Here is a 13,646-nt window from a genome sequence, read left to right as displayed (position 1 = left end):
TTCTGTTTGTAATAGTTGTACTATTTCCTGTATAACTAATAATTGAAAATAGTTCCTTTCCTTTTACACAGTGACTGAAAGATCAACTCTAGATATTGTTTTTCACCAATATCATAACAAACATTTTTTTAAGTTTTAGGCTCCAATTTTTATGTCAAAGTGAGATTTTACTATGTATACACACACATATATATGTATATATGTGTGCATATATGTATTCATTTATCCATCCATCCCCCATCCCTCTATCTATCCATCTATCTATCTATCTATCTATCTATCTATCTATCTATCTATCTATCCATACAACCGTACATCTATCTGTCATCTCTATAGAATAGCGAGGAAGGAAATACATCCCAAGGCTATACATTCTGTATTCCTTTTCCTTGAACCATCAACTCGTTTATCGGGGTTCTTTTCCAAGTTCATTGACACAGGCTTTCATTCTTGAGAGATTTGAACCCTTAGCAGACCTGCCTATGTGGAGTTGTGACAGTCTTCCATTAAGATTCCATGGGGCCTCTACTGTTTCCATCCTTACTTCTCCCTACTCTATGTAGCAACCTTCTTTTGCCTTGCTACCATGGCTCGACCGACCCAACTGGAATGCAGTACCTTTTGGGGTAGTTGCCTCATGGCATGAAGAATCTGAAAAGGCAAGGCAGTACTGACAGTTTCCATTTCATGGGAACAATTATATCTCCTGGATAGAAATAGAACCCAGAATCATAAAGGCAGGAAGTATAAATGTGGCTAGGAGGCATTAGATGTAATCATAAAGGCACCACTCCACTCTAGCTGTTGGTTTTGAAATGCTGTATCTTGGTCATATAAAGTAGGAGGGAGAAAACAGCCTATATATTGATCTCTGACTTATAGCAACCTATACGATAGCACACTAACTTTATAGGATTTTGGCTTCAACCAAGAACAATAGTCTTCAATATTCCATTCCTTCACCATACAAGAGTCACTATTTCTGAAGGATGAGGAATATGACAGTACTGGTGATTTCCATAAGCATTATCCCATTGCGCTTTATTCTGTTGTGATGTGCACCCGTTGGTCCAATGTTGCATAGACCATCATAAACCTATGTAAGGCATTGGTTTGCTGACAGAGGTATGATGGGTGAGGAAACCAAATCTTTTCAATCCTATGATATAAGTATTCTTATTTTTTTCCATTTTACATACAAGACAACTGAGACAGAAGTTAAATAATTTGCAAGGTCACATAGTAAGTAGAGAGAAAGGATTCATACCCACCCACTGTCTGGATGATCTTAACCACCAGGCCTCTCTTTGGAGAAGTTAGATGACACAACCAATGAACCAACCAGGACAACTGGTCCTTTAATTACTGCCTTATCACTCTATACTCTCTGCTATACTACTATACTACCTGCCTGCTTGGAGGGTGTTAGAAAGAGAATACCAAGGATTTATAATCCATAGGAAAGAAAGAGTAAACATTCTTTACATCACCACTGAAAGTACTAAACCTATCATGCTTGTTTATCTTACAAAGATGAGATGTGAAACCTCATTAATTTTTAAGTAGCACAGATTTAGTAGCATAGATTTTTACCAAACAGAAGTACACTGAAATCACTGTCCCCCTCCTATGTAAAACCCATCAGTTATTCCTCACTATTTTTCAAAAAAATGTCCAAGGGGTGCCTGGGTGGCTCAGTCGTTAAGCATCTGCCTTTGGCTCAGGTCATGATCCCAGGGTCCTGGGATCAAGCCCTGCATCGGGCTCCCTGCTCAGCGGGAAGCCTGCTTCTCCCTCTCTCACTCCCCCTGCTTGTGTTCCCTCTCGGCTGTGTCTCTTTCTGTCAAATAAATAAATAAAATCTTAAAAAAAAAAAACTTAAAAAGCAAACAAACAAAAAAAAGTCCAAATTCCTTAACCAGACAAACTTCATGAACTGGCTCCTGCTACGTCAACCCCATTGCTTATTACATCCTCACTCCAGACTCCAAACATACTGAACTAAAAACATGCTTCCCATGTCCCTGGGCATTTGCATAAGCTGAATCTTCTGCACAGAAAGCTCTTCTCCTCTTGGTTTAGGCCTGTCTTCCTAGCTGCCCTAGCCCCACATAGTTGTATTATCCAAGTTTTTTCTTTTTTATAGTTTGATGCTTTGTTATCTGAGGACTTGCTTACCCTGGAAGACTGCCCCTATAAGGATTAGCTAATTCCTAGAGAGCAAACAACTAGCCTAGGAACATGCCTTTTGCAGGTGAAAGGCAATCCAGAGTCCATACCCCCAACTGTCTTCTTTATCAGCAATCATCTACCTGCCCTAATTACCCCAGGACCAGATACGAGGTAACAAGGGAGAGCCCTTCTGCCCCAGAGTCCATTGAAATTACTCAACTAGCCAATCCTAAACTTGGTTACCCTGCTTTGCTCAACCACAGGAAAGTCTCTTGCCCACATTCCCACTGCTCCCCCGTTTCTGACCAACCCTGGTTCTTTCCCATGAGCCTTCTGTGATATGGCATGCCCCCTTCTTTGGGATCTCTGAGTATAGCAAAGTATCTTGCAATGGCAATCATTTTCTGATTGGTTGGCCTCATTATACCTAAATGATATTAAAACCCACATTTTTAAAATTTGGTGAATGGATTGTTCCTTCTTTATTGCTACTGCAATACCATGGACATGTTGCTATTATGGCACTTTCCATACACCACACTGCAATCCTTTATTGAAGTATCTCTACCGGCAGCCTATGAGTTTCCTGAGAAACCTCCATCTTCGTACGTCTAGCATGCTGCATGTCACAGTGTAGGTTCTCAATAAATGTTTGATAAGTGAAGCAGTTATTTAATTAATTAGTCCTAAAAGCCACTGCCAGGCACCAAATTTTATACTTGGAAAATTAAGACTCAGCTCTTGGTACATATGACCAGTTAATGCAAACATGAAACAATGCCAACCACAGTAGCAAATGTCCAAATTGGAAAAAAAAAGTTTTACAACTATGAAATATTATTATTAGGTGCAAAAATGTGTGTGAAAGAAGTTCTGAGCAGAAGTGCAGAATGGGACTTTATTGCTTCAATTTTATACCATTCATCCCAACCCCATGAATCTGAGGGTTCATAAATTCTATTTAATGATAACTTACAACAGGAAGAAGTGATCTCTATATATTTAAGCACTGATGTATAACAATGCATAAATTGTAAATGATCTCACAGTATATAATTCCAGCTACCGTGTTTATAAAAAGGAAGGGAAATCACATGTCCCCGATGGCCTACTATGTGCTAGGGCCTGTGCCAGGTGTAAAATGAGCTACAAAGGTTAAACCTCATGATGATCTTGCAAGTTCGGCACTGTGCAAGGTAGCCCTGTCCCTTCAGAGACATCATGTGGAAGGAAATCCCAGCCTTCTATCTGACTTGAAAAGGGAAATAAATTCACATGAAGAATTAGCCCTGGTTGGTAGGGGATAGAAAGGAGGTTCTGAAAATAGAGAATCAAACAATGCCTGTCTCTACAGAGAGACAGGATAGAAACATTCCAGAACATACATGGATATGTGGGAACAGACACCAGTGTCTAAGTTGAGATGGTGCAACAAAGAAGTGGTCATCCACTGCACATAGGGAATGGGTGGGCAGAGGACTCCTGCAGGGGCCAAGTGAAATGACTGAGGAGGAGGAGGAGGTAGAACCATATATAGCTGGCTTTCTACTTCAGTACTTTCAGCCCAACGAGCAACCCCTAAAGACCAGAGCCATGTCCGATACATTCTTTGTACTCTGTCAGTATTTGCTGGATGAATATTTTTTCAAAGAATTTAGGTTGTTGGGGTGCCTGGGTGCTCAGTCTGTTAAGTGTCTGCCTTTGGCTCAGGTCATGATCCCGGGAGGATCGAGCCCCACATCAGGCTTCCTGCTCAGTGGGGAGCCTGCTTCTCCCTCTCCCTCTCCCTGCTGCTCCCCCTGCTTGTACTCTCTCTCTCTGTCAAATAAATAAGATCTTTAAAAAAAAACAATTTCGGTTGTCATTTAAGTGCAAATTTCAATGCAAAACTATCTGGTTGTGCCACTGACACACCCTCATTAGGATTTCATAAAAGCAGGCCAAAAAATCTGTTGTCACAGTTCTCGTCTGTCATCTTAGGAGATGCGGCAGTTTATTATTTGAGAAACAACAAGAGGAGGTAGTTACTTCTGAAGTATCCAATAGGCCATCTAAGGCAAAACAAGCAGAACATGTATAGGTATCCATCAGCTTGTTTTCATTTTTTATTAATGTTTCTTTTCCTCTACCAGTGTGAGGAAAGCCAGTGGTTTCCTAGTTATGCTTGTTTTCTGAGGAGGTGCCCCCATGGCCGCCTCAGGGAGGCAGAAGAGATCTGGGCTCCCCACCTCTATGTCAACCTGGAAGGCTCCAATTTTAATTCATACAGTGAGCCTCCAGGTAAGATAGTATTTTAACAACAACAATGAATGACAGAGTTGGATGTTTTAAAATTTCATTGTATGTGAGGGTCCAAATATTGATACTGCCCCAGGTAACTGGATCTTCGGCAAGATATTGTGCCTATCCATGCCTCAGTTTTCTTACTTGTAAAAGGACATAACAATAGGACATAACTGAAAGGGTTATGAGCATTAAGTAGACAGAAAATGCTATGTGTTAGGTGCTGTCATCATTACCTCATTTAAATCCTTGAAATGGTCCCTCTGAGGAGGGCAGTATTACTATCCCCTTGCGTGGATGAGACAAGTGGGACTTACAGAGATTCTGTATCTTGCTCAAAGTCATAGTCCATAAAAGGCAGAGCTGGTATTCAAACATGAATCCAGGTGATAGTAGAGCTTATACCATTAACTTTACACAGAGGTGAAGTGTCGGTGAAGTCCACAGATAAAAATAAATTTGAAAATCAAAAATTTAGCTTTCAGCGAGGACATGGGGTTCAAGTTGACTTTTTTTTAATGATGTTGACTTTTTAAAAGTTTAACATTCCAAAGCTGCTTAAATAAAGTCAGCTATTTTAAATGGCATATGCATCATTTCCAAACAAAGGGAAGAAGACACAGAGCGATATAAATTAGCATGGGAAGAGAAGCAGAAAGATGCATCTAAATCAATCATGCCTTTTACATTAGCAGAAATATTGCAAGGACCCTCAAGAACGCACTTATAAATTCATTTTGAAAACTCCTTAACTAGTTTTCCCTCTTGCAGCTGCTACCCCTTATGTTGTGTGCTGCATTAAAAGAATAAAAAAACCTGCCTTCCAAGAAGGCCCAGTCACCCTTGACCTCCTGGGTTAGCCGGGAGCACAGGGAGCTTTGCAGCACACAACCCCCCTGGGCTCTTAGATTGCTACCTCAGGTCCTGCAGGGATAGTCCTTTATCCCTTATATGTGGAGAAAAAAGATGTGTGTCCTTTTATGGGGTCAGAGTGTTGGCCTCTATTTATCTTTCCCCATTTTACTTTGAGATATGATAAGTAATAAAACAAAAATCACCTCCTAATGTAAAAAGCTCCCTCTACTGAAGTTTTCTGGTCTTCCTTCATGGTTGTTGGCCTAAGCTCAAATATTCCAAACTTCATAGGTCAGTGGGGCTTACGAATCCCCAACAAAGTTTCACCATGTCCACCCTCACTGAGCTGTGTGGTGACAGTAAGAATTTTCCAGAGTTGAACGGAAGAGCTGAGTTCAAGTCCTGCCTCTACCAAGTGGCTGTGTGACTTTGGGTAATTTGCTTTCAACTCACTCAGTCCCAGTTTTAACAAAGTTCAAACAGTGATGATAATAATCATTCATCCATCCACCCAATCACATTTACCAAGCATAGATGCTTAGATACTGTTTCTCAGTATCTGGGAAAATGAAGGTGAACCGTACAAAATTTCTCAATTAAACTGCTCACCATCTCCATCAGGAGACAGACACCTAAACAGATCAGAAGTGAAGAAAAAAGGAGGGACCCTGACAAGAGAGGTTTCTATCTGAAATAGCAGCTGGGGAGGCAGGAGGAAGTGACCATGAATAAGAGAATCCCAGCCTTAGTTGGAAACCACATGTTTTTCTACCTCACAAGGTTACTGGGAGGTTCAAATGACATAAGGAATTTGAATCCTTTGAAAACTCGGAACGAACAATTTCTGCGTGTGGCAGATGCTGTGGCTTCCTTGCCCGTATCCCCTGCTTTCACCCCTGGGGTGCAAACTGGGGACTTAAAGCTCCAGCACGTGCACGTGGCTGCCTGCCTCCCACATGCCTGCCCCAGAGCCTGCCCGCTTTGCCACCTGTGCCAAGGCATCCATGCCCCCCACTCAATGCCCAGCGCAGCCCTCAGCCAAACAAATAGCACTATTCCCCGGCCCTCAGGTGAAATAACCAAGGCCTGAGTTCTATCTTAACCGCCAGAATTTCCCCAGCAGGACTGAGCCCCAGTCTTCTACAGTAGTAACTTGTTTGATGATGTGCCATTTATGGGCTGCCTTCCCCTCTTGGGCCACTTCCCTACTCCCTCCGCACCTCCCCCCCACCCCGCCATGGGGTTTTCTTCACCTGCCAAAGAAATACTTGCACATGGATCCTGATCCCGGGGTATGCTTCTGAGAGAACCCAAATTAAGACAAGATGTAAGCCATTTTTTTATTATTATTAGACTATGTCATTTTGAAATGTGGCCAGAATCCTACACACTACTTTGCATGGAAAGAGCATGGCTTTGTATTTATAAATCCTCTTCTGCATAGTTAAGATTTGATCCACTTTAGCCATTATAACATAATACCTGCCTAAGAATTTCTTGAATCCATCCAACCCACCCTGCTCTGGCTGAAGCTTTTATCTCTCACCCGGATTGCCACAACATTATCCTGGCTGCTGTCTCTGACTCTAGTCTTTCTGCCTACAAATTCATCCTTCTCACTGTCTGCAGAGATAGCCACTAGAAAGTAATTCTGACCAGACCCCTCTCAGCCCAAACAGCGCAATTGTGCAAATTTTAAAAGGCTTCTGTTACTTACAACACTCTAGTTCTATCTAATGGAAAATTGTTGTAATACTCTGTGTCTGTAGAGCAAGATGCTTGCTGTCATCTGCAGTGTCTATGACATGTGATGCCTGAAATGTGCATCCTTTTGCAACCTCTACAACTGTACAGAACCACCCTGGTTCTGAAAACTCCCTGCCTCACCCATAAACTCCTTGTTGGTTCCTAGTACACAGCATGAAGTTCCATGTTTCCATGCTTTTTTTTATGCTGTCCTCTCTGCCAGGGGACACTGACCTTCTCCTAGCCTGTTTCTAGTGACTTTTTAAAACCAACTGATCATTTCCCTTTGCCAGAAATCATGGCTGAAACACTCTCATAGAGTCATCTGCCCCTTGTCTTTGTCCCCTCTTTTATAACTTAACTTTTACACTTCACACACTGGGTTATAATTAGCTGCTCATGGGTTTGTCTTTGCATCTGCAGCATCTAGTGGATGGTTTGGCCTAGAGTCAGATCATAAAGAAAGCAGTGGAGTGGACATGATGAGGGGAGGGACTGCAGGCAAATAGACCTGGGCAAATCCTGACCCACCATTTTCTAGCCATGTCACCTTGGGCAAGTGATCTCACATCTCTATATCCCAGTTTCCTTGCTGGTAAAATGGAGATGACATCATCACAGATTAAATAAGCCAATGCCTATAATTAACATAATGCCTGATGGCAGGTACACAATACATCTTAATTATTATTTTTATTATAAGCTCAACAAACATTTGAGAATGGAGGCCCCTCCTTTTATACCAAACAGGCAGTCTGCTATGAAAAACATACTTTCTGTCTGATCCAACTGTACTATCAGAATGGTGGTGAACATTTTATATATATTAACGTATTTTGTCTACACAACCACTCTCTGTTCTAGAAAGGTTCTATTCTTGGCCTACTACAAATGAGGAGACTGAGAAGAGTGATCTGTGGCTTGCTTTTGGTCACAGGTAAGTTAAGAGTCAGAGGCTGGACCAATTCTAGCCTATGTGCCTCCAAGCTTGTGCTTTTAAGTGAGCTAAAGGAGGACTCTCACAGTCCCACTGTAGGCTCAGAAAGTGGGGGGTGCCGGCGGACAGGCACAGGCAGAAATGTGAAAAGGGAACCTGATATAGAGCAGCTTGTTCAAAGGCTCAGCTCACTGACCATAAATACAGTAAATTCAAGGAACAGGTTTTTTTGGCTAGTTTGAAGTGTTCCTGTGTAGAAAGTCAGGAGATAAGATTAAAAGGACTAGTGGACACAGAGTAAGAAAGGATCCTGGGTGCTACGCAAGGATTTCTTTATCTTGAAAACCCTCCAAAAGCAAAGAGACATTGAAAGGACTGATCATACCAGGTGCTGACAAACATATTGATATCTAACAAACAGAGCTCCCATTCACTGCTAGTGAGAATACAAAGTGGTACAACCACTGTGGAAAACAGTTTGACAATTTCTCCTAATGTTAACTGTACACCTATCACATGACCCAACCATTATGTGCCCAGGTTTTCATGCAAGAAAAATAAAACTGTATATCTACAAAAAGACAAGAATATTCTTAGTATTTTCCTTCCTAAGAGCCCCAAACTGGAAACAAACTAAATGTCCATTGATACAAGAATGGATAAAAGCAACTGTGCTGTTTTCATACCATAAAATAGTATTCAGTAATAAAATGGAATAGACTAGGAAGGCACTCAACAACATGGATAAACTTTAAAATATTATGCTAAGTGACAGAGGTCATACTAAAAGGCACATGCTGTCTGTTTTAGAATAGGCAAAGTTCATCCATAGTGATAAAAATCAGAAAAATGTTTGCCTGTTTGCTAACGGGATGCAGTTAGTGTGACTGAAAAGAAGCATGAGGGTATTCCCTGAAATGATGGAAATGAGCTGTATCTTCATGGTGGTGGTGGTTAACAGGTGCAAAATTCTGTCAAAACTCATCAAACTGTACACTCAGATTTTGAGTATTTTACTGTATGTAAAATAGATCTTGAAAAAATAAAAGTAGCTAAAAAATAGATCACAAAACAAGGAACTGCCTTTGGTTATATTACCTACAGATTGGGTGTAAACTATATTCTTATAAATCACACCAATTTACAGTTCAGTAGAAGAACTTGGCTGTGGAACTCTCACAAAGTTTCTCTTCATTCTTTAACAAATATTATTTGTTTAACAAATATTTATTTCGCTCCCTGCTAAAGGATCTGAGTGACTTTGCACAAATGACTCTCAGGGTCTCGGTTCACTCATCTATGCAATGGAGATGGTAATAGTATCTACCTCATGGGGTTGTTATGGGGACTGAAGGAGCTAATACATGTAAAACTCTTAGACTTAGTGCTTGCACGTGGTAAGGGTAAAATAAATGTTAGTGATTCATATTATTAACCCTCAGTTATGTGTCAGGCTTGTAGTATATAAACAGTAATAGGACATAGTTCCAGTTCTAGAAAATTTATGATGTAGAAGAGAGGATGAACAATAAACACGTAAATTAATATGCTTGAAAAATGCTTTGAGTACATAAATGACTGACTGTCTTGGAATGGAAAATACATTCAAAATGAAAATAATCAGCCACCTAATCAAATCAAGTTCAGATAGTCATTTATTGTTTTTCAGTATTGTTATTGTAATGATGCCTCCTATTCTTGGGGTCTGAAATTTGGAGCTCCCAGGGCTCAGGCCTGTGACCTTTATTCTTCTGTGTCCTGGCTCATTCCTAGGTGACCTCACCCTTTCATGAACTATAATGCTGAGTTCATGCCTCTGAGCCCAGCATCATGCCTGAACTCCCATATATGAGTACATCTAAATTCAAATTCTCCATTCTGAGCCATCCCAAACTGCTTTTCCCACAGTGCTCCCCAAGGCAAATCCCAAAACCAGTCATCCCTAAGAGCACAATGACATCCTTCCACCTAGACTACTACAAGAGCTCCCTAAGGATCACAGAGTTTCCATTCTTGCTCCCCGAGAACTATTCTCAGCACAGCTGCCGGGCGACCTTTCCAAAACATTAACGATCCATGGCCTTCCTCTGCTTTAAACACTCCAGGGGGTTTCCTTTATCCTGTCTTTTTCATGGCTTATGAGGCCCGAGAAGATCTGCCCCTGAACTGCCTCTCTGCCCTCCTCCCCAACCCTGCCCCCCTACTCTCTCTCTTGCCTCCTTCTCCAGCCACACCAACCTCCTTGTTGTCTCTTCAATAGACCAGTCAAGCTCTTACCTCATGGCCTTTGTACATGTTGTTCCCTCTGCCTGGACTATTCCTCCTCCAGATAGCTCTTGGGTCCTTCTCTGACTTTATTCAAATGTCTGCTCAAATGGGAGCCTCCTAACTAAAACAGTACATACACTCCCACTCCAGTCTCTAACTGCTTTGCTCTGCTTTTTTTCCTAGTGCCTGACATTCTATTTTATTAGTTTGTTGCCCTAGCTTGAATATAAGCCTTATGGGGCAGAGTCCTTGCCTCTTTTGGTCACACCCCCAGGGCCAAGAATGGTACCTGACACACAGTAGATAATCGATATTTGATGGATGAATGAATAACTATTACCTTAATTTACTCAGAGTTTCATAGTTTACAAAGTAGTCACATATACAGTGTCTTAACGAGCCTTCTAACGACTTGGGGGATAGGCTCTGTTATATCTATTTTATAAGTAAGTTCTAAGTCTGCTTACTATTTTTGAAGTTCCTTGTTCAAGGTCATGCAGCTCTTGTTCACATAGGTCAAATGCTGGTCTTTTACCTTCAAACCCAGATAATCATAAAATATTAACAATAGTTAACAGTCTGTTAGTACTCCTCTTGATACTTGTAGTATCTCATTTATCAATGCTTTGAGATAGGTACTCTTATGATTGCCATTTTACAGAGGAAGAAACTAAGTAACTTACCCAAGGTCACAGAGCTGCTGAGGAGTACAGTCAGAATCTGGGTCCTGGATACTTGACTCCAAGGACTTGTTCTCCAACCAACTAGCCCACTAGGTACAGCCTGTGACATGAAAAGAACTAAGTAAACTGTGGAACACAAATGCACAAATATCAAATTTGTTCTAGGACTTTCTGCCATTCTTAAGTTTTTTGCTTTTGTTGCATTTAGCAGAAATTTTCTCTTTCTTTAAAATATAAAGTGGAGAGTTGTATCTCAGATGCAATTTACATTATGTTGTTTTCTGCTTTTCATTCATCTTTGAAATGTTTGAACACTTGTTTCTGAATTGAGAGGTCACTTAGGACTCACAGGCAGGGCTCAGGGGTTTCCAGTATTTTGTCCTTCTGCCTCCTCCTGCAGCTTCGTGGTGCCTTCATGGCCAAGTGCACAGGCTGCTCTTCCCTCTGAGCTTCAGATTCCGCCTCCTCGCCCCATGACATGCCTTGTTTCATAAATTCTTGCCTTCAGTGTATTACATAACCTACATTGTGGAACACTCAATTTCTATTCCTTTCCTTTCTTTTCTTTTTTTCAAAAGTAGGAATCCATTTGATTGGATGTGATGGCACCCGAGGCAGAAATGTGGCAAAATTTTAAGTGGTGAGAAATCTAACTCAGCTACCTGGATTTTGAGAAGCAAATTGTGATTCCCCAACTCACTTTGTGTTGAACTGGACAAGTTAGATGAACTAAAATAGCTTTATTGGCTTGCTTCATGTCTCCAGGTCAAGCAAGTGCCTGCAAGGGCTGCCTATTTTCTTCTCTTTCTGGATATTCAAATTATTAACTTAAAAGCGTGCATGAAGTTACACAAACACAGGTGGATACCTTTAAAATATCAAACTCTTTAGATCTTAAATAAGCAAGCATTCAGATGTTGAAAAACGAATCAAGTATTTTAATTGTTTCCTAGTTAGTTCTTTATAACATAAAGGTTCATAGCGTTTATCTGGGAATAGACTGAGTTCCTTCAGGGCAGCACATAATCTATTCATCCAGGTATCCCCAACATCTGGCACATAGTAGGTGCTCACCAGAGTAGGTGCTTAACATGGTAGGTACCTGATAAATATATGTTGAAGCTCTAGTACTGTCTCTTATTGCCTACTTGCAGACTTGCCTCACATACTTTCCATGCACAGGCATGTGCGTGTGCACACACACACACACACACAAGGTTGTGAGCTCCTAGAGGACAGGATCTGTGTCTTATTCATCTCTGTATTCTCTAATATAGGGCCACCAGATAGCAGGTGATAATTAAATGATCACTGAATTGAACAGCACAAAGATTTTAACTTGGGTTATTCGGTTCATCTGCCCTTCCCCCACCCCATCTTGTCCATTTGGCTCTCAGGCCAGACTGCCTAAAATCATCATATCAATCTAATCAAGTATTTGAAAGCCAGAGACCTTGAAATTATTTAAATCAAGTTCAGAATTACATTTTTAAATTTACTCCAGCCATCTCATAAGTAGATTTAGGAACTAGCTAACTGCCATCCCAGGAGGGAAAAAAAAAAAAAAAAAGCATAAGCCTAATGAATGTGGTCAGACATACCATGTAACAGATGTCCAACGTGCTGCCATGAGCTTAAATCATAAATATGATGGCTCTGTTTGGCATAGCAAAATATATTAGAAGTGTTTTATCGGTCACTGGGCAACTTGCTCGATGGGAGGGGAATGATCCTGAAAAATGCAGGAGCTCTGACTAGTAGCATCTCAGAAGGAGCCCTGGAGAAACACAGATAATCTGTTTGCGATGATTCATCAAGTTGGTCCTTTGTTTCCCTAATTTGAGTGTCAAGTGCAACCATACAGTAAAGAATTGCCAAGATCTGATAAGATTCTCTTCTGGCTGCTGCTTTTCTTGCCCTAACAACTGGCACTATTCATGCCTAGAGCACAAATTGAATAAATAGCTTCAAGGCTGGCAATGTTGGACCGTGTTTTGAATTTTCTGTTTTTCTTTAAAAGGCTAAATCCTATGTGTGCCTTGCTTTCCCCCAAACACATTGCATGGATAGTCACTGTGATACCAATAATTTTAACTTTCTTAATACTAAGTATGGGAGGATGCCTCATAAGTTAAAAATAGTTCCTGTTGTATCACCAGTGGAGCAATGGATTACTGAAGATTAAAAAAATGATTGTAATGCCTTTTTTGGCCTTGAGAAAGCTCTTACTGTGCCTATGGTTCTGTTGGCCGGCTGATCATTTCCATCTTAATGTAATCTTTAACATTACGCTGCTACAGGTGAGGTGTTAATACATTAAGACAACTATTCTCGCTGAGCAATTTCACAAGAAATATGTCTTTAACTAAATTAGACATTTAACAAATGCCATTTGTAATTCAACGCAGGGAGCAGAATGTCCCTAAAACAAGTTATTGATGTGAATTCCCCAACATAAGACAATAATTTTTAAAAAATTTTAATCAACATCCTAAGGTGAAATTATGTACTGTCAGTGCAGTAGACCAATATAAGGAGAACCCCAAAGTCCTTAGGAATCTTAAAAAATAAGCAGTAAGCAGTTTTATCTCTAGCAGCCAGAAATCTTTCCTCACAATTAGGAAGAATCTACAGGTCCAGTTAATCATGTGGCAATGATGTGCGGAATGTATCTAACACTTTAAAATCATTTAGATGAATGC

Source organism: Eumetopias jubatus, unplaced genomic scaffold (genome assembly GCF_037043125.1).
Source record: "Eumetopias jubatus isolate StellerSeaLion01/CBP00866 unplaced genomic scaffold, mEumJub1_p1.0 scaffold_4, whole genome shotgun sequence".
Taxonomy (NCBI): Eukaryota; Metazoa; Chordata; class Mammalia; order Carnivora; family Otariidae; genus Eumetopias; species Eumetopias jubatus.
Note: the sequence above shows the minus strand (reverse complement) of the source record.